General features: G+C 43.6%; 1 long non-coding RNA gene across 7 annotated transcripts in view; it reads left to right on the top strand.

Annotated features, from left to right (window-relative positions):
- The window catches only part of LOC102154951, a 144,821-nt gene that overhangs the window by 3,964 nt on the left and 115,194 nt on the right, over window positions 1–25,663 (top strand). For 5 of the 7 annotated variants that reach the window (XR_005366065.1, XR_005366061.1, XR_005366062.1 and 2 more), the window contains exon 2: window positions 19,997–20,136. The exons of the other annotated variants lie outside the window; for them this stretch is intronic. This is a non-coding gene — a long non-coding RNA (uncharacterized LOC102154951). The remainder of the gene's footprint in view (window positions 1–19,996; window positions 20,137–25,663) is intronic. 7 annotated transcript variants of the gene reach the window in all.

The raw sequence follows: 25,663 nt of genomic DNA, 5'->3' as shown, positions 1-25,663 counted from the left end.
CAGCCTGCTGGGTATACTTGGACTTCCTGCCACCACTTCCACCCCTGAGTAGGTGAATTATGTTTCCCTCTCAGGGTGACAGGGTGAGATTGTACCGTGTATCTCCCCAGGTGGCCATTCCTGTGGGGGCTTCACAGATAAGAGAACTGCTCCTCAGCTGTCATCTCCTTTCAGAAGCCTTCCTCATCTGGGGGCTCTAGGGAAAGAATATCTCCCCTCAAGACTCAGAGTGCCATCAGCGGATCCCAGAGTGTGGGAACCATCATCTGGGAGCCCATGAAAAATGCACAACCCATAGCCCCTCTGCAGAGCTACTGAGTCATGGTCTACATTTTAACAACGTGAATTAACTTTGAGAAGTGTGGCCAACCTCTGACCTACTGCATGGGCGCCTCAGTTGGCATTTATCGTTTAGGGCTTGCGGGGTTTGTATAATGAAGAGCGGGTTCCCAAACATCTATTTTTTGAGGGACAGAGTCAAATCTTTGTGATTAGAGGGGAAAAAATATCATAGGGAGCATAGGGATGCAATGGGAGTTGTTGGGGCACAAGCATGGTGCACCGTGAGATGCTACCTTATATAACATCAAGATCACTTTGATGTTGCTGGGGAGAGGGGGGTAAGAGGCGTCCACCTATGGAGGCACAGAGGGTCTGTTAAGGTGGTACATTGTTCAGGAGATGCATGGTAGTGATGAGCAGACAGCATTGTGAGTGTACTCGATGCCACTGAATTGTATGATTACGAATGGTTAAAATATATAAATATTTTGTTATTTATATTTCACTCTAACTTAAAAAAAATACTGTTTAAAAAAGCAAACAAAACCCAGATAGAAAATAACAAGAACAAACAGCAACAAAATAAGCAAACACAAAAGAGGAGCCAGGCTAGTAAGTGAAAGAAAAGGAGAAAGGACAGGGGGCTGGTAAGAGAGAGCAGAGCAGAGAGGGAAAGGAAGCTTATGGGGGGACAGAGACGCTCTCCAGAGTCTGGGCCTCCTGCAAGCTGCCCAGTCAGTTGTAGCCAGAGATGGGCTGATTTTCTTTTATTGCCTGAAAATGTGCCTGGAGTTTAGGGGCAGGATCACCTCCCTGGGATGGGAGAAGTGTCCACTTCCAGTTTATTTATGTATATTATCCCAAGAGTAGGATAAATGGCTGTGAAGTTGACCAGATATTTATGTCCACATTAAGGCTGGTGGTTGATATGAGTGCTTTCCAGGTGAACTCCACTTGCAGAGCCATTTACTTTATGGATGATTTCTGTTGGGGAGGGACTGGGAAAAGTCATCAGGTTGCATGTTTGTTGCTTCCCCTCATTATATTCTCACTTTTGAATAATTTCTGAGTACCCTGGAAGTATAAGAAGGGGGACCCCTTTAAGTTGTGGGAGCATTCCAAAGACAGGTAAATGTTTCCTACCAAGATGGGCTCTTTACTATTCATCTGTTGAATCTGCTATTATTATTCTAAATGTTTCCTGTTGTCCATTCTGCCCATTAGAAAAAGTAAAGGATTTGGCTTTCAAACAAATGTTTGAGCTGGATCAGGGAAGACAAATTCTAATCTTGTCTGGCCTGTTAATTTGTTTGGTCAGTTCTTGTTTGTTTAGGATTCTCTCCTTTTCTCCCTCAAGCAACAACATAGTATAATCATAGCCCTGGCCTGTGGAACTCCCTGCTTGTCAAACTGAGTGTTCAAGTCTGTAGGCAGAAAGAGGCTGTAATGCAAGGTGTGAATACTGTGATAAAACATTGTGGGCAAGAGTTTTGTCTGGTTGCTATTGGGCTTTAAGAACTTGAAGGTCAAGAAGTGGCCTCAAAAGCAAAACTTGAGAGACTTGAAGTTATATTCTGAGACCAGGGCAAGGACTCCAAGCTTTCAACTCCGTGACTTGCTCTCAGGAAGCATGCAGCATATAGTTGCTGGTGGTGGGGGCAGATGGTTGGAATTCATCTTTGCCAAATGATTTCATTTTCTGAGCCCTGAGTCCTGGTTAAACCTTCCCTTTTTATCTTGCTTTTTAAAAAGTCCATTGGTACAGACTGGGCTTCACTGCAAGGGAATTTAAACAGGAGAGGCTAAATCTTTCAAGCTATCTGGTAAATCTGAGAGTTCTCTGAAAGAGTTCCAAAGAAATGTGAGTAAATGTCTTGGAGGAGGACAAGGAAGTGACTGTATTATTACTAATAACATAATAGATAGTCATACCTTTGAAAAATATTTTTACCTTTGTTGAAGAGTTCTTATTTTCTCATTTTCCCTGTTCTATCAAGGTATTGCCATTAACCTCATTTCTCCAGTGAACAAACTGAGGGCAGTCCAGTGATTTGTTGGGGGCCACAGAACTGGTTCGGAGAGTAAGCAGGACTTAGGATCCAGGCACTATGACCCATTCTGCAGACTTTACATGAGGTTTTTAATCTTGTCCTTTCTGGACATGCTCTGTCCTGGGTTTAGACTCATGCTAGGTGCTAGGTAGGAAGATATTGGAAATAGTGGACTAAGTGTGGGTGTAGGCTCTTGAACATGCTAAAATGCTCAGGCCAGAGCTGGTCCTAACCCTGCCATGGTGAGGTGATGAGAATTGAGTTTGTCAGATATTGCTCATCTCACTTTATTACAAAAACAGAGTCTGACCTTGAGAAAACAAAATATAGGGAAGTCAGCTAAGATAAGACTGGAGTCTGCAGGGTGATGGGTGGGAGGATAGCAGCCCCAGGGAGTCCATCCACACAGACATTTTGGAAGCCAAATTGAGGCATTGAAGGCAAACTCTTTGGACTTTACATGTGACTTTCCCAGAGTATGGGCTGGGGGAGGGGCTGCTGAGGATATCTTCAGGTCTTGCCTAGTGGCACAGCCCTAGATTCAGAACCAAGACCGTGCCATTCATTTTCTTCTCCGGGTCTTGTATTTCTCAACTGTAGAATGAGTAGATGAATTCCAAGGTCACTTCTGACTCTATGATTCTGTGTGACTCTCCTGAAAGGGAGAACCTGGGGGGATAACCTGGGAAAATGCTGCTCAGTGGTGGCCGGGTAGGAAGACACCTGGAACAGCCATGGGAGGAATCAGTCAGTGAAAGGCTGCAGAGTCACTGTGGTGAGAGGAGGAGGCTCAGACCAGTCAGGGAAGGAAGGCAACTCTAAAAAAACACCAGGGAAGTTGTATGAGGAGGTTTGGCCTAAGTAACTTGCAAGTAGGTACTGGTAGCAAATAAACCAGCACAGGGTCTCAACTTGGTCAGGAAAGGAATGCTTTTTTTTTTGGTAAGGAAATAAATCCAATCAGGTCTTTTATCTTGTTTAGAAATCATAAATTTAACATGTATTGCGGTTAGTAGACCAGTTCAGGGGCTCTTTGGGGGCATGGGTTCATTAGGCTGAGAATATTTATGGAGCAGGGTTTAAAGGACACTATTCAACAATCCTTGGCCCAGGGCTGTTTTGGCTGCAGCTTTGGGCAGTCTTTTGGAGTTCTGTTTTGTTGAAATATACTTTAGGACACAAAGAATTAAATGGCTTTTGAAAACATTTCCCTACTACTCCAGCTAGTTAAATTCCCAACACTTTGGAATCATGGCTGTAATTCATTTTACAAATGCAAATAGAGTGCCTGCTATGTCTTGCTACATACTTTGAAGGAAACAACGGTGAATGATACTAGGGCCACGGCAGGTGATTCAAACAATACTTTTCGTTATAATAAGTTTGGGGTCTTTTTCTTCTCCTATAAGAAGGCATATCAACACGCAAGAACACCATAACCTCTGTGTGTCCTTTTGCTACAGGAACTTGGTCTTCGTTTCTAGAAACCTTTTAACAATCGATAGGCCAAACCTTGTCCCAATTAAAGTATGGTAGACATGTCTTAGCATGAACACTGTTGGGGGGGAAAAAAAAAGACCCTGGACTATAAATTGGGTTTAGATAATCAATAAATGAATGCTGACTCACTGGGCACTTGGTGAAGGTAAAGGACACATTCTGTCCTTGACCACCTGTTATGTGTATTTTATTTATTCCTCTGAGCTGTGTTGTATTATTGCCATTTTCCAGATAAAGAAACTGAGGCTAGGGACACCTCGGTGGCTCAGCAGTTAAGTGTCTGCCTTCAGCTCAGGACGTGATCCTGGAGTCCTGGGATCGAGTCCCACATCGGGCTCCCTGCATGAAGCCTGCTTCTCCCTCTGCCTGTGTCTCTGCCTCTCTTTCTCTCTGTGTCTCTCATGAATAAATAAAATAAAATAAAAAAAAAATCTTAAAAAAAAAAGGAACTGAGGCTCAAACTGGTTAAGCGACTTACTGCTAAAGGTCATCTAGCTAGTAAGAAGTAATGTCAGGTCTTTCTGACTCCAAAATCCGTGCTCTTACTTACTAATTCATTCAACGAATATTAATTGAGCATTTCTCGTTAACATACTGCTTTCACACGGCCATTCTGTATACCTGTGAAACAAAAGCAAGATAGAACATAGTTTGCAATTTTTTCTTTTAAAGATTCTGTTTATTCATGAGAGACACACAGAGAGGGAGAGACACAGGCAGAGGGACGAGAAGCAGGCTTCTGTGCAGGAGCCCAATGTGGGACTCGATCCTGAAATTCTGGTGGCAAAGGCAGACACTCAACTGTTGAGCCACCCAGGCGTCCCCATAGTTTGCAATTAAATGCTACTTTAAGAGCTACATCAACTCAGAGAAGGGAGAATGATATGGGTTGTAGAAGTTTGGCAAGATGTCTTAGGAGGACCTTAAGCTGGGTCTCAGAGCATGGGAAAGATTTGCAGGGACAGAGAACAGAGTGGCAGAAAGAGATATGTCATGGGGGACATTGAGGTGCAGAGGTCAACCAGAATAGGTGGTTTAACTTTGCAATGTCACAGCCTTTTGGGTTCAAATATATGTACCTGAAGTGGACTTACAGTCCCTCAGGTACTGGACAGGTTAGAAGTAACCTACAGTGTGTTACTCTCATCTGCAACTGTCTATAAGTCCAGAAAAGAGACCTAGGAGGGGTGGGAATATAAAATAATTATTCTTTGATGGCAATTTCCACATGCTTCCTAAGCCTATATCCAACCCGAATTACCTTTTCTATGGGTACGTCTACACAGATGAGCCTTAATAACTCTGAAATAATAATGGGAGAAGCCATAAGAGTAATGATTTTAAAAGCCCCGTGTTCCCAAGGGACATGTTACCAGCTGCACAGACTCTGTGATCAAAACCTTTTTTGTTCCCTTTAAAAATAAGACATTTGTAAGTAGGTACTTCATTGGTTGTAGAAGTAGTTGCTTGGTTGCTGGTTTGGTTTTTGAGAACAGCAATGCCATGTGTGTAGAATCAGCTTGAGTAGTGTATTTCATTTAGCTTCTCAGAAGTTCCAACTGGGGCACCTGGGTGACTCAGTTGGTTAAGCTTCTGCCTTCAGCTCATGTCAATGATCCTGGGGTCCTGGGATCAAGCCTCACATTGGGCTCCCTGCTCAGTGGGGAGTCTGCTTTCCCTCTCTCTTTGCTCCTCCCCCACTGGTTCTCATGTGTGTGTACATGCGTGCTCTCTCTCTTTCAAATAAAAAGACCTTTTTAAAAATACTTTATTTACTTATTTATTGCATCCTATGCACCTCCTTATCCCTCTTTTTGTCTTTTTTCCTAGCCTCGTTTAAGCTGAGAAGGTGGGATAGGAAGGAAGTACAGGAAAGTTTGGGGCCTTGATGTTGGTCAGGAGAGTTTGGAGTCTGGGAGTGGAGCTCCAGAAAAACATGGCAACTCATGGTGGTGCGGTTTGGCCTCTTAGGCACCACCTGAGTCTCCCCAAGGGGAGGCTGCCACTGCCATCCTTTACTTTGCCACTGGTGGTGACTATTGGGATCATTTCTCCTAGGATTTGGGAGGGATGTCCAGGATAATCTCTTGGGGCCCATTAACTCAGTTGCTTGGGCATTCTGGTGACAGAGTTGTGTGTTACAGTGGAAAGAGCACCAGACTACAGAAGTCTTGCCCTGGACAGTTGTGCTGCATGGCCTTAAACATTTCTTAAGATTTCTCCATCTTGATTTCTTTATTTGCCAAATAGATGGTCGCACTAGATAATCTCCAAGCTCCTTCCTAAGCTTGTGACTCGAGGTCAAGTTGTAAATTTAGTCTCCTCATGGGATAGATAATGCTGCGTTGTGCCGGGGTCACAGGCAGCACCCTGACCTGCCCTCATCTTGACTGCTTTACAGAGGTGAAAGTCAGTCAGTTTGCCCAAATGCCTTGTCATTTTGGGCAAAACAACTCCCAGCTGATGCTGTTAGCAAAACTGTGTAGAAGAGTTAGGGTGACCAACCCTAATTTGTTTGAGATGGAGGAGTTTCCCTCATTTTTAAAACAGTTAAATCTTGGGCAAACTGGTCACCTTAAAAGGCACAGTACCCACCAATTTTTTTTTAAGATTTTATTAAAGCAGGGGGAGCAGGGGGAGTAGAGGGAGAGGGAACCACTGAGCAGAGAGCCCAATGCAGGGCTCGATCCCAGGACCCCAGTATCATGACCCAAGCCAAAGGTAGCAATGGACTGAGCCATGCAGGTGCTCCAGTACCCACCAATTTACCATTAAGCTGCTGTTCAACCAGGGCCAGTGAAGGTATCACTAAGAAATGTAAAAAATATTCTAAAAAAACTAATTTCTCTTGGCAATTACTGTTTTCCCTGGAAGTTTTTCCAGGTCTCTATTAAACAAATATTGAAATCTTTTTTTTTAAAGATTTATTTATTTAAAAATATTTTATTTATTTATTCATGAGAAACACAGAGAGGAGAGAGAGAGAGGCAGAGACACAGGCAGAGGGAGAAGCAGGCTCCCTGCAGGAGCCTGATGTGGGACTAGGTCCCGGATCCTGAGATCACGACCTAAGCCAAAGGCAGCTGCCCAACTGCTGAGCCACCCCGGTGTCCCAAATATTGAAATCTAAATGATGAAATGCTTTCTTCTTGTCCCAGGGCTATGTAACCAAGATACTTCCTATCCCAGAGGCCTATCCTGGGGTCTTATACCAAATGTCTCTTTCATTCATCACAGACAGTCTCCTTATCCAGCACCCACCTGTTCAGGACAGGAGGAATGACCTGGCAACATCTCATGGCACCATGACCAAGCCTTGCCCTGATTTTCCCACGTTCCCTCCCACTTTTCACTGTGGACCTGGGAACAAGAATGTCTCTTCCAAAACTGATGCTCTGATGAGGCTGCTAACCTAGAAATGTGTGTCCACAAGAGAGCAGGAGCCATGAGAGATTGGGTGTTTCATGTTCAAGATCCAAGATGTCCTGATTCTGGTGATTTATTCTGGAAGTGAGGGTCATGAGAATGTCCATAAGAGTCTAAGAGAGTCTATTTGGGCACAGCCTGTTCCCTGTTGTCAATAGCTACTCTTTTTAAGATATGATGACTTCTTTCTAGGACTTGGATTCCTTTTCCCCTTCTAAACTTTTTTTGAGTTGGGGAGCAATGCACGTGGTTCCCCCAAGTCCTTCTCCTGTCATCTAACACTACTTTTACTCTTAGCTTTGTTGACCTTTTCTATTTGCTCTGGGGGCAAAGAACCCCAAGCAGCCATTTTATAATTTCTAAAATCTATTCAAATCACACAATTTATTTACAGATATATTTTATTGTAAAAATTGAAATTTTGTCAATCCAATGGATGAGAATGGTATGTTCTTGGTTTAATTCACATTTCCCTGGATCTCTGAATGACTTTGTGGAATAGGTCCTCCTTCACTGCCCCTCATCCTCTGGAGAAACCTTTGGGGGTATGTGGAGGGAGTGAGGGAGGGAGTGAGGGATTGGAGGGCCAGGAGGGGAGGGGAGGGAGGGGACTGGGAGGGAGCTAGGCTCCGGCATCGGGTTCAGGGCTTGCGGGAGGGAGGGAGGGGAGGGAGGGGGGGAGGGAGGAGGGAGGGCGGGAGGAGGGAGGGAGGGAGGGAGGGGGGAGGGAGGGAGGGAGGGGGAGGGAGGGAGGAGGGAGGGGAGGAGGAGGAGGAGAAAGGAAAGAAAGGACGGAAAGGAAAGGAAGGCACGGAACCGGAAGGAAGGAAACCTTCCTTCCTCCTGAAGGGTCCTTTTCTTTTCTTTTTTTGCGTTCTTGATTTTCTGTTTTTTTCTTTTCCTTTCTTTTTTCTTTTCTTTTTCTTTTCTTGTCTGTTCTTTTCTTTTCTTTTCTTTTCTTTTCTTTTCTTTTCTTCTTTTCTTCTTTTTTCCTCTGGATAACCTATACCAGACTGTGACAGAAGCAAGAAGTAGCTCTTTATGGTGTTAGGGTACTGAAATTGGGGTTGTTTGCTATAGTAGTTGGCTAACCCTGATCAATGCAGGGCCCTGCAAATAATGGCAAAATACCAAAATCTTTACACTCTTTTAAAATCGTGCCATCTAGGCCTTGCCCTACTTGGTGTATATATGAAGTTAAGTTCCATTTCTTAAGACCCAGCCTATGGTTTGAAAACCCAAGTAACTACAGAGAATTGAAATAACCTGTTTTCACCTGTTTCTGTCTCCCTACAGTGACCATCCTTTCCCCCCATCTTTGTGAATATTCTTTCCTTTCTCCCAATATGTAGAACTAAAGTGGAAATGTTCAAAGGTTAAAATAGGCCAATGGTTTTTTGACTATGTCAACTCATAACAAATTGGGGTGGAGAATTTTAACATTCAAAAAAAATTCTTTTTGAATTTTCCTTTGGCCTTAAATACTATCTAGGTAATTAATGCCACTGTGGTATCTTTTCTTCTCTTTTGGGTGACTAAATATTTGTACCTCAGCTCTTTCCTTCTCTTTGTGTATGTGTATAGAAATAATTTCAATGCCCTAGCTTAAGATCTGGCAGAGAAAAATATTCTTATCCCCTTGGAGAAGGTCATCCTATTCTGGAAAAGCAGCCTCAAGAAAAGACCATATACATGTTTTGTAAAAGCATGATTATTAAGTTTCAGGTTTATTATCATGCAAATGCTTCTATTTCCCCTCTTACTCCACCCAATCCCCTCCTATAACCGTGAATAAAATGACATCTGGGATGTTGGGAATTTAACCAGCCAGTCAGGAAGGCGGAACAGTGTTTCCTCAGCCACTGGTTCCTAAGGGTTCTCAGAGGGCCTTTGCAGAGAACTTACGGACTTGTTTCTTTAAACAAGGTGCCAGCTTATCTCACATGTTAAAATTCCCTTTGCTTTCAAAGTTAAGTGTTTATCTCCCTGGGAATACGGATTGGTACAACCTTTCAGGAAAGCAATTTGGCAACATGCATCAGGAGCCTTAAAAACACTTATAAACTTGACCTGGCAGTCCCACTCCTCGGGTTTTATTCTACAAAAATCATCAGAGATATGATCTTGGATGCTTATCACAGAATAATTTATGAAAGCAGAACATCTGGTAATAGCCTAAATACTGAAAAATAAGGGTAGGGGAAATCTGCTCCATAATGGAATATTATGCTGCCTTTAAAAATAATCTTAAAAGATGGATAACATGGGAAATGCTCATGATAAAGTGTTAATGTTTTGTGGGACAAAAAGGATACAAAAAAAATTCTCACTTTATTTAAAAAATTTTTAGGCACACATATATAAAAGACAGGGATCAAATACAAACAAGAAGAGTTCTGTCCTAATGTCATCTCTGAAGCATCCTAACTAATAAGTATTGAACAAGTGACTTAAACCCTTTGATTTTTTTTTTTAAGATTTTTTTTATTTGAGAGAGAGATAGCAAGAGAGAGCAGGAGCAGGAGCAGGGAGAGGGTGGGAGAAGCAGGCTTCCTGCTGAGTGGGGATCCTGAAGCAGGGCTCCATCCCAGGACTTGGAGACCATGACTTGAGCTGAAAGCAGATGCTTAACCAACAGAGCCACCCAGGCATTCCATACCCTCTGAATTTTTTTTCAGGATTGTTGTGAGGATCTGAAAGAATGTTTGGAAAGTTCCCTGTACATAATGGTTGCTCAATAAATGGTTATCATATTATCATTCTGACTCTTAACCACTATTATTTATTAGCAGTAGGAATTGGTCTGTGACAAAGTTCATCAAAGAATAGTTTTGTGGGGACAGTCTTCCTGTAACTGACAATTAACTTCCCATCGTTGTCACCCACTATCTTCTGTGAGGTGGTCCTGCCCACAATCCAGACAAAACAAACCCTAAGCTCCAAAGTGAAAATTGCAACAGCGATGAGAATTCCTGGAAAATATATGGATTGGGACATTTGGAGGAAGCAGAACTTCCTTTGGCTGTTCAGACAAAAAAGCAAGTTAAGCATTTAGGAAAGTGAATGATTTATTGGGTCAAAAACAAGTGATAATATACATCTGTATGGTGCTGTGCTATTTTAAGCCCTATTATCTATCTCATAGGAGGTCACGGTTTCAGTGAAGTAGCTTACATGCTTTGACATCCTATTTGAGTTATCTATTGCTATATAACAGATTACCCCAAAACTTAACATTGACATCAACACACAATTTATTGTCTCCCAGTTTCTATGGGTCAGGAATCTAGCTGCAGCTTAGTTGGGTTAAGGGTCTGTCATGAGGCTGCAGTCTTTTTCAAGGTGCAGGCTAGACCTGCAATCTTCTTGAGGTTCAACTGAGCAAGCTCTCTCAGTGGTTGTTGGCAGGATTCAGTTCCTTCTGGGTTGTTGGACTGAGGACCTCAGTTCCTCACCGGCTGTTGCCTGGAGGCCATCTTAGGTTCCTTGCTTTGTGGGCCTCTATAGGGCAGCTCACGGTCGCCAGCTTCATCACAGTGAGCAAGTTGAGAGAGAAGAGTCACAATCTTTTGTAACCCAGTCTTGAAATTGACAACCCATCACTTTTGCCATATTCTTTTTGTTAGAAGCAAGCCACTAGATCTAGCCAACGTCAAGGGGAGGAGATTACACAAGGGTGTGGATACCAGAAGGCAGCCTACCACATCCCCTTTTTACAGCAGAGGAAACCAAGTCTCAGCAAGGATGTATGACTTTCCCTCAATTATCTATGAAGGAAGACTCAAACCAGGGTTGTTTAGGTTCCAAAGTCTATACTCTGTCCACTTTATCATATAAATATCTACTCATTCTCTTCCAGTGTAATCTTGTGCATAAAGGCATGTATGGTGTAATTTACTGAGTGCTTAAGGATTTTTATGTAATAAAAACATCCTAGGAAACTACAGCATTTTATGATATTCTGTGATGGGGGCACATTTTGGAGACAAATAGAAAAATGTAATGATAATTAGAAAAATATACAGAGGCTCCATTACCTACAAATGCCATCCAGAGTTTTCACAGATAAGGGCCTGGAAAATAGTTCTTTAGGCCATCCAGGGTAGCAGCTATGATTAATTCCAAGCTGTTAACGCATTTTATTATGCAAATACTCCAGCAGCTCAGCCATGGAGAAAGTCTGGGAACCGCCCCCACCTCATTCACTCTGGACACTCAATTTGCATGGAAATGTGGCACTCTCACTAGGAGAGGAGATAGTTTGGTTCTCCTTGGGGGGAGGGGGGAGGGGTTAGAAGGCAGGTGGGGGAGGTGGCTGGAGAGAGATCAAGCTACCCATTAGTGACATTGATCATTTTAACACCATTTGTGGTTAGAAAAACAATGATATTACCTTAATTTAGTAATTAAATTGCTCCAAGCAGGATAGATAAGCAAAGCCTAGAGTCAATTGCAGTTGCAGTGAATTTGGGGCCTTCTAGGAATGGGAGTTGAGTCTTGCATTACCAGGAAGAAGGCTATTCCACATGAGCAGTGTTTAGTCTTAGCAGAAATAGGGGGATCTCCTTTCTAGGGAAGAGAAATGCAAGCAAAAGGAGCATGTCTCTGGAAATGAGATTGAATTTTATCTGGGAGTTTTTACTCTGGGCAGTGTTTGATATCCAGGAGGTGATCACTGATGACTTTTATGGTTCTTTCCCTCTTAGTTGTACTTGGGTGGACTCAGAACTCTATAGCCATAGCCAATTTACAGGGGAATTTAGCCCTGCATTGTTGGAGATAGCTGTTGAGGCAAAGGAGGGGCATGACTGGAAGCCTCTCAAGAGATGGGCTAGGACACTGGCCTAACTTTGGAGTAGGGGTGCTGCAAGTTGAGGGCTTGAGCAGCACAATTACCTGGGAGTGGGAGGGGCTTCCAAGGCCAGAGGAAAGATGACTTAAATAATTCTGTGCAGGTTTTATTTCCAGATGGAGAGAGGGAGATGGGGAAATTGGCAGAGAGTTGGGATGTCTACTCACCCATACATACAGATCTACAGACACCAGGAATAAAAGGACCAAATCAAGTTTTCCTACAAGCAGAGAGGAGTTCCATTCTAGGGAAAAAAAGAGTATGCATACAGGACATGTTCCTAAACCTCCTTTGTAATTTCTGCTTCTGGCAGTGAGGCATCATGCTTTTGGTGTGTGTTTTCTTCATCCTCATACCTTCTACTATATTCCAGCTTATAGATAGATATTGGAGGGCACTTCCACTCTATATTCACTGTATCTTCACAATGTTTTAAGCCAATAGTGTAAGTGTTATTCTTATTTGTCAGAGGAGAAAAAACTATGGTTTGGAGAAGTTGACTGATTTGTCCAGTGAGCTGGGGGCAGGTGGTTCAGAGACCAGGTCTCCTAACTTCTGGCTAAGAGCCCTTCCCATTTCACCAAAGTACCTGGAAAAGCCTAACCTGGCTTGAAGCAAAGAGCAGAGAATGGGAGTTTGATTGTAGTGGGCACTTTGAAGAGAAGCCACTAAGGTTTCTCAAGAATGACTTCTCCTGGTGGGTGGATAAAAAGGGAGATTAGCACGTAGGGAGACCATAGACCACCCTCTGACTTTTTGGAACAACCATCCGATTAACTTCTTAGAGTTCCAGCTTTGGAAGCAAATGGCTGTGTTAGTTGACAGGTAGGAGAGGATATGCATTGCCAAAAAAAAAAAAAGAGGCTCGGATATGATGGAAAAGGTCTCTGACCTTAGAGGCAAAGACCTGTATTGTTTTTTAGTCCTAATTGTGCTACTAATTCATAATTTAACTGTGTGACCTTAATCTCTCTAGTTCTTGTTTTGTTCACTTGTAAAACATGGACTAGATGATCTCTAAGCCCTTTCCAACTCTTGCTAGGTGGAAGCTGGAGTCAGAAATGTAAAGTTCCATTCCATTTCTCAGTGATTACCTGATCCCAGCCTCTAAGAACCCCAGCCTCTCCCTCTAGAATTTCCAAGTTCTGGACATCTTAGAACTTGCCCTGATTGTGAAACATAGGCTATGAGAGAAACTGGCTTCTTCCCAGTAACCACTTTCCTCCCAGTCCCAGGATATATGACACCACCCAAGAGTTCCCATTCGTTGTCTTCATGTCTGCATTTGATTCCTCACCATTCCTAACCCGTGTTCCTTCAGCAGTGCCTTCTCCCATTTTGCTCTCAGCCTTCCCTGACCCAGGCATAGCCATATTTCCACTGAAGGTGGGTATTTGACCATCACTCAGGAACCATGGGGAAATGTAAGATAGGTTCCTTGTCCTCCAGGAGCTTAAAACATAATTGGGAGAGAAATTGATCAATAGATTTAAAGCATTTTCAATCAAAATCTCAGCAGGATTTTTTGTTGAAATTGACAAACTGACTCTAAAATCTATATAGAAATGCAATTACCTAGAATAGTCAAAACAGTTTTGAAGGAGAAAATCAAAGTTGGCAGACTTATACTACCTGATTTCAAGACTTAGTGTAGAGTTAGAATAATCAGGACATGATGGTGTTCGTGTATAGATAGACATGCGGATCAATAGAACAGAATAGAGTCCAGGACTAGATGCCCACACCACATATGATTAGGTGATTTTTTACAAAGATGCAAAGGCAGTTCAATGAGGAAAAGATAACTTTTTCATCAAATGAATTGGAGTAATTAGAAACCATATATATAAAAAAAAATTCAATTTTCACTTCACACCATACACAAAAATAACTTGAATTGATCTAAATGTAGGAGCTAAAACTCTAAAACAGAGGGAAAGAATTTATATGATCTTGGGTTAGACAAAAACTTTTTTAAACAGTACGTAAACACACACAACCAAACTATAATATTGATAAATTGAGCATTATCAAAATTGAAAATTGCTCTTCAAAAGACACTTGACAAAAAGACAAGATAAAACTGAGAGAAAATATTTGTAAAAAATATATCTGATTAAGAACTTGTATCTTAAAGAACTCTTACAACTTAATAATGAAGGAAACCAACAACCCCATAAAAAATGGGCAAAAGATCTGTACAACAGACATTTCACCAAAGGATATAAACATAATGGCAAATAAACACCCAGAAATATACTTAACTTCAATAGTCATTAGAGATATTAGAACCATAGGAGACACCATTATATATATGAAATGGTTAAAATTAAAAAGACAAAAATTAAAATTAACAACCAGTGGTGGAGCAACTGGAACTCTCTTTTGTGGGAATGCAAGATAGTGCACTCACTCCGTAGAACAGCTGGGCAACTTTCCTTTACAGGTAAAGACACACTGACCATGTGACCCAGCAATTTCTCTGCTGATGAGAGAAATGAGAAAATATGAGTATGATGCAAAGTTGTACGTAAATGTTCATGGCAGAATTATTTGTAGTGGTGAAGAACTGGAAACCTTCAACCAATGAATGGGCAAACACATTGTGTCTAGCCATGCAGTGGAATTCTACTTCGTAATAAAAATATGGAAGTACCAGTGCCTGTGACAATATGGGTGAATCTCAAAGGTACTATGCTGAGCAAAAGAAGCCAGACACAAGAGTCCAGGCTGAATGATTCCATGTAGGGGAAATTCTAGAAAAGACCAAAACAATTGTGATAGAAAACAGATCACAGGATGCCAAGAGTCAGGGGGCCTGGGGTTGACTGCCAAAGGATGAGAGAGAGAATGTAGATGATGTACACGATTGTGGTGGTGGTTACATGATTATACATTTGTCAGAACTTTCTGAATTGCACACCGAAAATTGGTGAGCTTTATTTATGTGAATCATACCTTAGTAAGATTGATTATGGAAGATAGGATGGACAGAGAGAAAACATGTTGGCATGAAACAAGTGATGTTGGGTAGAATAAGAGAGAATGCCCAACTATGAGGGGCAGAAGGAGCAGTATGGAAATACAAAGATGAGACCTAGCTTCCAAATGTATGTGAGATGATCCCGGGAAGGTGAAGAGAAGGGAGCCTTGTGTGTCTTGAGCCTTAGGGCTTAGTCAGGTTGGCACAGGAGGAGGGGAGGGCTGGGGAATGCCAACTTGTGCAGGGCAGCAGGGGAAGCGGTTCCGGCTGTGGTGGTTTTTGGTCAGCACCTTTACAGTAAGCTGTGGGGAAGTGTGGGGTTTCTCGAGTGTGGCAGCACTTTTGGCCTTGAGCCCCACACATGGGTCACTTTCATCAGAACAGGAAAACGAAACAGGCTCCCCTGAATGATTTATAGGAGGGCTTGTATTTTGGGGATGTGATACTGCAATTTGTGTTATAGGATCAGGACATCTGTTTCCAGAGAGGTGTGTTCTCTTACCATGAGTCTTTCCCATCAGGGATCTTTTGCCCCTTCAAATGGTTAATGTTTTATCTTGGTTGCTTGTTAGCATAATGGGGCCTTCTGGTGACAAGTGGCCTCACCAGTCCGTGAGCGTGAGTGGTCCGGGGCCAATTGGGAGGTGAGCAGGAACCGCTTTGGTCCCACCCTGCCCCTCAGATGGCGTCCAGCAGTGCAGTAAGCTGTAGGATTAGGGAGTGTGCCATCTGTCAGATGGCATAGGCAGGCTCCCACTTAACAATTAAGTTTTAGCCATTTATTTGATTAAATTTCAGTTATGCTAACTGTCCCCTTGTGGATTAATGTCCCTTGCTGGGGAACTCTACTGCCAGCCGATCTTGGCCTACAACCCTTTCTCACCAGGAGGCACATTTCCTTGGGGAAGTCTGAAGTAAGAAGGGATAGAATCAGAGTATCCTGGCTAGAGGGACTTTGGCAAGCTTCCTGCTCAACCCTGCACTTCACAGATGACAAAATTGAGGCTAGCTGGTCACAGGGAGCCAGTAGGTGAAGGGACTTGCTCAATGTCACACAGCCTGTTAAGTGTTGAGCAGGACCTCCTGCCTCAAAGTTCTTTGTAAATTATGCGTACTTATTCCTCTTGGTTTAAGAAAGGTGTGAGCACAGCCTGGCATGCCTGTAGATGGAAACACCGTCTGTACCTACAGTGGGCCAGTACTCCATCTCTTAGTCCTTCTGAGGTGGGTCATGTAGGACCTTTGCTAATGCTCACCTTTCCCTGCCAGGCTAGTTTAGGAAAAAGCCTTCATTAAAAATTCAGTTTGAGAGGCAGGCTCAGTACAAGCCACACTTTTTTTTTTTTTTTTTAAATCTCCCCCCTTCTGCTTTTAAAGGAATTACAAATCTTCAATTCTTAGTGAGGAAGATCTTTGGTTTAAATCTCAGGGACTTTGTTTTGTCAAAAGGGTGTTTGAAATTCTGAAAGCCCACCCTGCCTGGTTTTTAATACTCCCCACTAATCCCTTTTCACCCCAAGGCCTTGTCCACATGGTGTTCGTGGTCTCCTAGCTTGTCTGGGTGAATCCTCCTAGCTCCCACCATGAGAACCTCCTGCAACCCAGGATCCCCATGAGCATATTATGCAAGAATGTGTGTGTACAAGCACCTCCCCCCACACTGTATGTGGGATCGACTATTCATTGTATAAGTCAAATTAAAATGTATTAACTTTCCTTCCAGATGCCCCCTGATAGCAAGTTTAATTACTCTGGACATAATTAAATGAGTTTAGGAGATTAGAAATATAAGCGGGTAGTGAAGAACATAAATTTGTGGGGAAAAAAGGAAAATTTAATTCCGAGTCTTTTGTCATTTGGTGGGTCGAATGCTGGGGACAAATGAGATGGAGCAGATGCTTGGGTAGAGGTGGAATGGGGAAGGTTTTAGGAGGGCTGAAGCAGTTTGGATGCATTAGGATATATCAGTCATTTGCCCCACAAATGTAGAAATGTAGGAGGCCCTGTGGCTGGGCAGCTTTTCCTTGATCCAGGGTGGTTGTTTCCTGTGGAGATCTAGTAAACTTGGGGCAGATTGACCAGCTAAGGAGCTGGGCAATCAAGCAGCTCTGCTGAATCCCATGCTGTCTCCTGCTTCATTTAGAACATGGCCTCATCTTGCCATAGGCTTTCCCTCCTGTGGTAGGCTTTTCCAGGGACTCGAGGTCAAGTTTACAAACATCTGAATGTTTTCAACAACAGAAGTGGCTCCCCAGAGTGTTTGCTGCTTTGTGTTTTCTGTGGCCCTCAGCTCATTGCACACCTCCAGGTACTTCAATCCCAATCTTGCCTGATTTATGGAGCAAGGGGTGGAGGGCAGGTTCCAGATGTAGCCAATAGGCTCCTAATCCAGCTGATTAATTAGATGCTGGGTTACTTCCTTAAAAACCTAGGCATACACACACACACACACACATTACTATGCACACACATGCATGTGCACCAACTCTGACAAACACTAGTACACTCACACATACACATGTACACTCACTTGCATGAACATGCACTCACATGTTCCCACTTATTCATAAACTCACACCAACACACACATATAGTTGAATATATTCTCATAAATACATTCACATAACACGCACATCTACATACATGCATACAGCACTTGCACACACATAAGTCACTTGTTCACTCTTGTATGTACTTACTCACTTGTGCACACATATATATATGCATGCACATGTCTATATACTCCCTCATACACACACACACACACACACACACACACACACACAACTAGACACTCAGAACTCAAAGGTAAGTGTTTGGAGGAGAGGATATCCTCTTGGTGATTAATCTTCCTATAGGTCCTTCTCTTCAGAATCTAGTTTTTCAGCTGGAAGGGATGTCTTGCCTCTGAGTGGAAAAAGCAGTTGTGGTTTGTTAAAATTTTCAGCTGCACAGGGCGGAAGGATATTCTTCCTTGTGGTTTAGAATTACACTCTAGAAAGTTGCAAACAGATTTCCACACCCTTTCTGAAGGTACCTTCCCCTAGCTGGGGCTATTTTCAAGAGGCTGGACAAAGATCTTTAAATAAGGTCCTGATATATGTGTATATATATGTGTGTATGTATATATGTATATACACATACATATATACATACACACATATATGTGTATATATACACACATATATACATACATACACATACACACACACATATATACATATATATATTTATAAAAGCCAAAAGAAAGCACCAAGACACTGAATGAATAGTGAAAGTGAAGGCAAAACAAGCCTGAGGAGGAGATAAAATGAAATTCTCTTCCATTTGAGCCTTGGGGTGGGGGGTTGGGGACTGTGAACTGCTAGAATGGTGTTTAGAAATAAAGAGTCTGTGTTATGTCTAGTGGTCCTAGTATTTTGTGTTACTCTGACCCCAGCATTGTATCATTTCAATGCAGTCGGGTGTGCAAATGTTCAGTTCTGGTGGGTGAAAGGTATTTTGTATTCAAGCCAAATCTACATTTCAGATTTGAAATGAGGGGAAGCTGGGGGAAAAAGGGGTGGGACTGAAAGAGGGCAAAGGTCAGTGTTCACAGGTCTGAGACCGTGTTTAATATCATATGACACCTTTGTCAAACAGTGTGTCACTCGCCCTCCCCTCCGTACACCAGGCTGTCTGGGTTTCTGTACCTAAGGGACCTTTCTCTGTGTTGCCTTCCTGCCCAAACTCTGAGACTTGCTTTCCATAAATCAGAAGAAATGAATGAAATTTGATCTATCACCTTTTTTTTTTCATGTGGTGGCATGAAAAGCCCTGGAGGGTCATGTGCTCCCTTCCCTCCCTGGTTAGGCCTGTCTGCAACCCCTTCCTGGGCTCCTGTGGGCTGTCTGGGGCCTTGGGGATTGACAGGAGGCTGGGGGGAGGGAGTGGTATTATATTTCTTACTCACAACCTTGAAGGTGAGCCTGGGTCTGCAGCCCAGGGTCAGGTCATGCCTTGAAACTTCAGAGGTGATGAATGAAAACCGGGCAGTCAGACATGTTCGAAGTAGCTTGAGAGTGGCAATGAAGACTCTTGAGTTCTGGGGCCATCTGCTGCTATTCCGTGTGGGGGATAAACAGGGTACTGTGGGCTAGTCATGGCCTACCTTGCACCTTATGGACCAGAGTTCACAGTGGCTTTGATCTTCACCTACATCCTGTGGACATCTATCCCTATCACTACAGTCCCCACATAAGCATTGCTGTTCTGCATGAGCATCCTTACTGGGATGGTGCAGTGACACACCTCTCTGTGTCTGGTGTCTCTGGGTCTCCCCAAAAACACTTTATAAAGGAGGGTAAGACTGGTGGATATTGTAGTCACTTACCTCCTTCACCTTTTGGACACCCCGAGTTTTGAAGACCAGGGAGAGGGAGAGTGAGCTACCAGAATTAGCAGTTTCCCTGTGAAACTTTATCTGAGCTTTATGAAAGAGGGGCAGCTCTATTAATGAGCATAAGTCAGCAAGGGCAGGAGGACCTTGGAAGCCCATAGACCTGGGTTCAAATCCAGAGTGTCATTCAAGTGGTAACTTCTCTGAGATTCTTCACTTCTCATCTGGAAAATGGGGATAATAATAACTCGACTGTGAGGTTATTATGAGTATTGTATGAGTTATTGCATGCAAAGTGCCTGACGTGAATTTGGCTCTCAATATATGTTAGTCATTATTTATTTCTTAAGCTTTATATTTAGCCCTTATTTCAAAGAGTTAGTGGTTTATACATAAATCCGTGGGGCAAAGGCGGAGTTTTAAAATGGGTATTGGAAGAGGGAAAACAAACATGCTCAGGATGAGGCTTGAATTCTTCGATCAACTAACACTCCTGACCAAATCATGATTTGCCTTACTTTTAGGAGCTGAGAGGAATTCTCTTCTGCTTGGTGCATTGTGGGAAGAATCCCTGCAGAAACCAAGCAGTACTCTCAAGCATATGAAGGCTCAGTGCCTGTTTGTACCAGCTGCCATTTTGACAGTTGTTCTTAAATGCATCAAGGTCAGTTTTGCCTGGTTAATGATCTGCTTGCATGAAAAAACGGGATGCCAGGAACAATTTGGGGAAACTAACCACCATGCAAAAAAGCCACAGCCTTGTCCTCCCCCACCCCACCCCGTATCTCCCAAGCACTGTTTCTAGGCTGCAGAGGTTGTTTTTAAAGATGTGGATATAATCTTCACAATATGGCTGAGACATCACAAGTCACACAGCAAGCCACTAATTCCTATGTACATGAGCTTTCTTAATTTGTTAGTTGTTCTTCGAAAACTTTGGTCCCTGTCAGTGTGGGAGATACTGTCTCGCTGTCAATTTTGAAAGTCCTAAAATCAGGGAAAAAGCAAGAAAAATTGTGATATGGTAAAGGGAGCAAGAACTGGATTTCATTTCTAACTCTGTCACGAATTAGCCACAATTAGCCATCAGATCTTGAGCAGGTAAATCTCTTCATTCCTGCCATCTCAGGATTTAGATCTGCAAAACAGACTGATGGCATCTGCTCTAGCTCATGGCTGTGTTTCAGCATGCCCTGACATAAAGGCCAGGAAGGGAATACATTGCTTGTCACATTGTTTGCCACCCTTACCTATGATTCTTTCCTGAGGAAGGTAAACCGAGCTTCAGTTCACATGACCAGTTAGTCTGGGGTTGGGACTCAGCACATTTTCCCCAAGTATTAGCAAAAACCACCAAAACCCTAACAAAGATGGACTTACTCAACCTAGTGGCAGTCTGGAGGGCTTAAGAAACTGGTGAATGTGCCCAAGATTCTGTTCTCCTTAATTCCAGTATGGAGGCTGGAGTCTTCTAGACTCTAGTCTGGACTGTGGTGGATCTTTAGAGGTAGCCCTGTGATGCTCAAAAGAAGCCACAAAATGAAGGACTTGTTGATAGAGAATGGGGTCAGCAAACTATAGCCCAGGGGCCAAATCCAGAGCATTGCCTGCTTTTATAAATACCGTTTTTATTAGAACACAGACATGCTTGTTCTTTTATGGATCTATGTCTATCTAAGTCTCTGGCTGCTTTCAGTGGCAGAGTTGAGTAGTTGTGACAGAGACTGGCCCTCAAAGCCAGCAATATTTACCACCTGGCCCTTCACAGGAAAAATGTGCTGACACCTGGTGTAGAATATAGATCAAAGTAGGGTTGTCACTTAAATCCCTTATGAGCGTGTGGTTTTCCCAGTTATTCAGCTGATTTTACTAATGAGTTCCTATTTATATCTCAAGAGGGGTTAATACTGATTCTGGGTTCAATGGTAAAACAAGTAAAGGACCATTTTCTTTTTTCCTCCCCTTCTGTTTTTGGAGTTTCCACTGACCATTTATGCACTAGCCATTTTACTTATGCCATTACCTTTATTTTTTAGTCTAACCCAGTGAGTTGAATATTTTGCATATGAAGAAGCTCATCTTTGGATACATTAAGTAACTTAGCCAAGATCACACAGCTAGTATGGGGTTAAGCCAGGATTTCAATCCGGGTCTGTCTAATTCCAAATATCAGATTCTTCCCGTCAGAGGTTGCTGCCTCCATGCCTTCTGGCCCTCCCACTGAAATTTCCCCAGAGGCCAGTCCTAGACGCCATCTACGCCTTGTGGGCATGAACTAAAGCCAATGAGTTACTTCTTGAGGCATTCTGTAGCTTCAGCTCCCGTTGTGGAATAAAGGCTTTCTAATTTATGGAAGGGATTTTAGGCATCAAATTGAAAGATGAAAAGGGTGTTTTGGGAAGATGGGATTAGGAGAGTGTAGCAACCTTCCTTGAATAATAAAATCACCTTGAGGAGTGACTGCCTCATCACTTGTGTAAAGAGCAACTTAGAACTGTTGCTAATTTATATGAATTGTCCATGCAGCTCCCCCAGCCTCCACAGTTTCACTGCATTAACAATACTTTATATACCTACATTTCTCTCAGGTGAGGGGTAGAGATCTGATAAAAATGGACTGGGAGGTCCCAGGATCCAGTAGCTCCAGCCACATCCCATAAACATCTTTCAATCTACCCCACAGCCTCTCTATAGCAGATCAAGTGTCCTGACTGGCTTTGCCATCTAGGTCTTGGCAATGGCTCTGTTTTTTTTTTTAAGATTTTATTTATTTATTTATTTATTTATTTAAATTTTTTTTTTAAATTTTTATTTATTTATGATAGTCACAGAGAGAGAGAGAGAGAGAGAGAGAGAGAGGCAGAGACACAGGCAGAGGGAGAAGCAGGCTCCATGCACTGGGAGCCCGATGTGGGATTCGATCCTGGGTCTCCAGGATCGCGCCCTGGGCCAAAGGCAGGCGCCAAACCGCTGCGCCACCCAGGGATCCCTTATTTAAATTTTTATTTTATTTATGATAGGCACACAGTGAGAGAGAGAGAGAGGCAGAGACACAGGCAGAGGGAGAAGCAGGCTCCATGCACCGGGAGCCCGATGTGGGATTCGATCCCGGGTCTCCAGGATCGCGCCCTGGGCCAAAGGCAGGCGCTAAACCGCTGTGCCACCCAGGGATCCCAGATTTTATTTATTTTTTCATGAGAGACACAGAGAGAAGAGAGGCAGAGACCAAGGCAGGGGGAGAAGCAGGCTCCCTGTGGGGAGACTGATTTGGGACTCCATCCCAGGACCCGGGATCACATCCAGAGCCAAAGGCAGACGCTCAACCACTGAGCCATCCAGGTGCCCCAGTGGGTTTGTTTTTGAGGGCAATGGAAGAATCCTGGATTCTGGAACCAGCCTGGACACAGGGAACTGTCTGCACTGGCTGAACTGAGCTTCTGGATTGAAGCCAGCCCAGGAGAAGAGGCATCTGATCTGTGATAAGGATGAGGGGCCAGAGGCGGCTGCAGCTGCCCTTGGTCTGGCCCTTTTGCTTAATATATGGTCAGTCTTCTGATGAAAGGGCTGGGGGTTAAAGGTCAGCTCTGAGTTGACTGTTAATATACCTGCCCTCCTTTTGCTCCCTGGGGGAGGGAGTTTTTCTGTGAGGTTAATTCAGGGTAAATGCATTTTAGGGAGAAGCAGGAATGGTAAAAACACTTCTTAAAAATTAAAAACAAAAACAAAAGCAAAACAAAAACCAGGGAGAAGGCCAGTGATTAATCTGTTTTACTCTGAGTTGCAGATCTTTGTAGTACACATGTCTAATTCTGTACAGGCTCAAAGCTCCCAAGCTTATGAAGGGATGATAAATAATAAATAGTAATTAAATTAAAGATGTGCACACTGGCCCCTCTGAATTCCAGGAAGTTTGAAAATGGACTCTCTCTTCATCATGATTAAGACCCTCCCTGAGGATGTTCTGGTGGTACTGAGTGGAAGAAGATGTCACAGGAGCTTCCCTACAGACTTCTCAAGCTGTCACAGTTTAGCATCTCCTTTGGGGCAAAGAGAGGTGGAGAAGGAGAGGGCCCTGGGCTGGAGCTGAGGTGGCTGCGGCTACCTTGGCAGTAAGAAGGAGAGGCTGTAGAGTGTACAGACAGACATTTGTAGGAAGAGGTTAGAGGGGATCCCTGGGTGGCTCAGCAGTTTAGCGCCTGCCTTTGGCCCAGGGTGCGATCCTGGAGTCCCGGGATCGAGTCTCATATCGGGCTCCCGGCATGGAGCCTGCTTCTCCCTCCTCCTGTGTCTCTGCCTGTCTCTCTATGTCTCATAAATAAATAAATAAATCTTAAAAAAAAAAAAAAAAAAAAGGAAGAGGTTATCGCTGCTGGATCCTGGGTCCTCTATCTCTTACCTGAGAGATCTCTGTCCGTTATCTGAGAAGAAATGTAGTATATAAAGGATTGCTAATGCAGTGAAACTGAATGATTCATTTGGGGCTGGGGTGGTAATGTGGAAAGTCTGCACAAAAGCTAAGCTGACTCCTCTGGAGCAATAGCTCCACCATAGAGGGACTACAGGAGGGACTGAAGAGGCCACTCCTCCAGCCTCAGGTGGACACCTTGAGCCACCACTTATGCACCCAGTGTAATGTAATGTCGGGGAGACAGGTCAGGGCTCTAGGTAGTCAACAAAGGGCACTGCAGTCCATACCTCAGGTTAAATCTCAGGTTTTGAACAAATCTGAAGCACAGATAATAACTCCTAGAGGGAGGAGGCCCTTCAGCCAGAGACATGAGGGTGAGTCTTCATGGAAGAAAAGGATCAGAAGCATTGATAGCATCTGGATGGGTGCGGGTGAGGAGGGACAGAGTCATGGGAAAGTCTGACTCCTGCAGTCACTCGTGGGGCTGAGGGAATTGGTGTGTGTGTGGGCTGAGGTGGGAAGGGCTGAGCCTCTGACCTCTGGGTTAAGGAAATGCCATTTTCTTTCTTTCCTTAAAGAAGAAACACACACACACACTCACACACACACACACACACACACACATACCAAAAAAAATTCCAACAGTTCATGGTCCTGTTTATTCTCAGACAGGGAGTGGATGGCCATTCAGAGGTGTCCAACTGTGCCGTCCAGCCAGACTGACATCTGTGGGAGTTCAGGGTTTTAAATGTTTAGTCTGCACGAGACCCCCAGGTCCCAGCGGGCTCAACTCCTGATAGGCTTGACTTAGTCATCCACCTCCACCCCCTCCTATGAAACGGAATCATGGGACTTTGGACAAGGGAAGCTTGGTTCCCTCTAACGTCCAAGGGGAGGCCCAGCCACAGGGTTGTCATTAAAATTGTCAGGAACCTAAGCCTGGGGACTTTGTTGAGGCTGTAGGAGGGCCTGTGTCCTCCTCTCCTCTTCTCCCTCATAGCTAGCCACCATTTTCTCCTCTGTGATGCATGGTCAGGGCTGGGCTGCTCTATCGCCTTGGCCCTACATACTTACTGTTATCACTGTGCTTACACACAGCCCTGCAATTAGTTGTCAGCATGTCTGCATCCCCCCACCCCCCACCCCATGGTTCTGTTCTTTATTTCTATTTAAATCTCCAGCTTTGAGCACGGTGCTTGGCACAGAGATTTTGTTTGGTAAAAACTTGGAATTGGCCTGAGCCAATTCACTCAGCTGAACATGCTTGTCAAAATCCTGAAGATTTCACTGGGCACAATGGCATGTGGGACACACACAGGGAGAGAGCTTTGCAGGCCTCTGAGCTTGCCAGCGATAGAGTTCCTGGGCCACAGTCATGAAGTAGCCAGTGAGTGAGGGTTGCTCTCTGACCCTTGTGTTGCGGTTAGTTTGGCAACGGAAGACAGACACCTGTGGTCCATGGGACGAGGAGGGGATGGCTCCTGTACTGCCACTACTTCTTTAACTGGAAGTTCTGCAGGGCCTGGTATAGAGACACCATAGGAGTGACAGCAGGTTAGATCTAATAATCACCTACTTTGTTCTTGCCTACTCTGGCATAGAGCAGGCAAACCTCAGTTAAATAAGTCTGGTCTAAAAAATATGTTATTGCTGAAAATATGCTTTTTAACCAGTTTATGGAACACTTTGCCCCTCATAGCTCCAAGGACTAAAGTGTATGAAGATGCACAAAGTAGAACAAACGAAGTTCAGAATGTATATTGATAAACATAATTTATACAAA

This window comes from Canis lupus, chromosome 10 (assembly GCF_011100685.1).
Source record: "Canis lupus familiaris isolate Mischka breed German Shepherd chromosome 10, alternate assembly UU_Cfam_GSD_1.0, whole genome shotgun sequence".
NCBI classification, from domain to species: Eukaryota; Metazoa; Chordata; class Mammalia; order Carnivora; family Canidae; genus Canis; species Canis lupus.
Note: the sequence above shows the minus strand (reverse complement) of the source record. Positions and strands in the feature narration are given on the sequence as shown.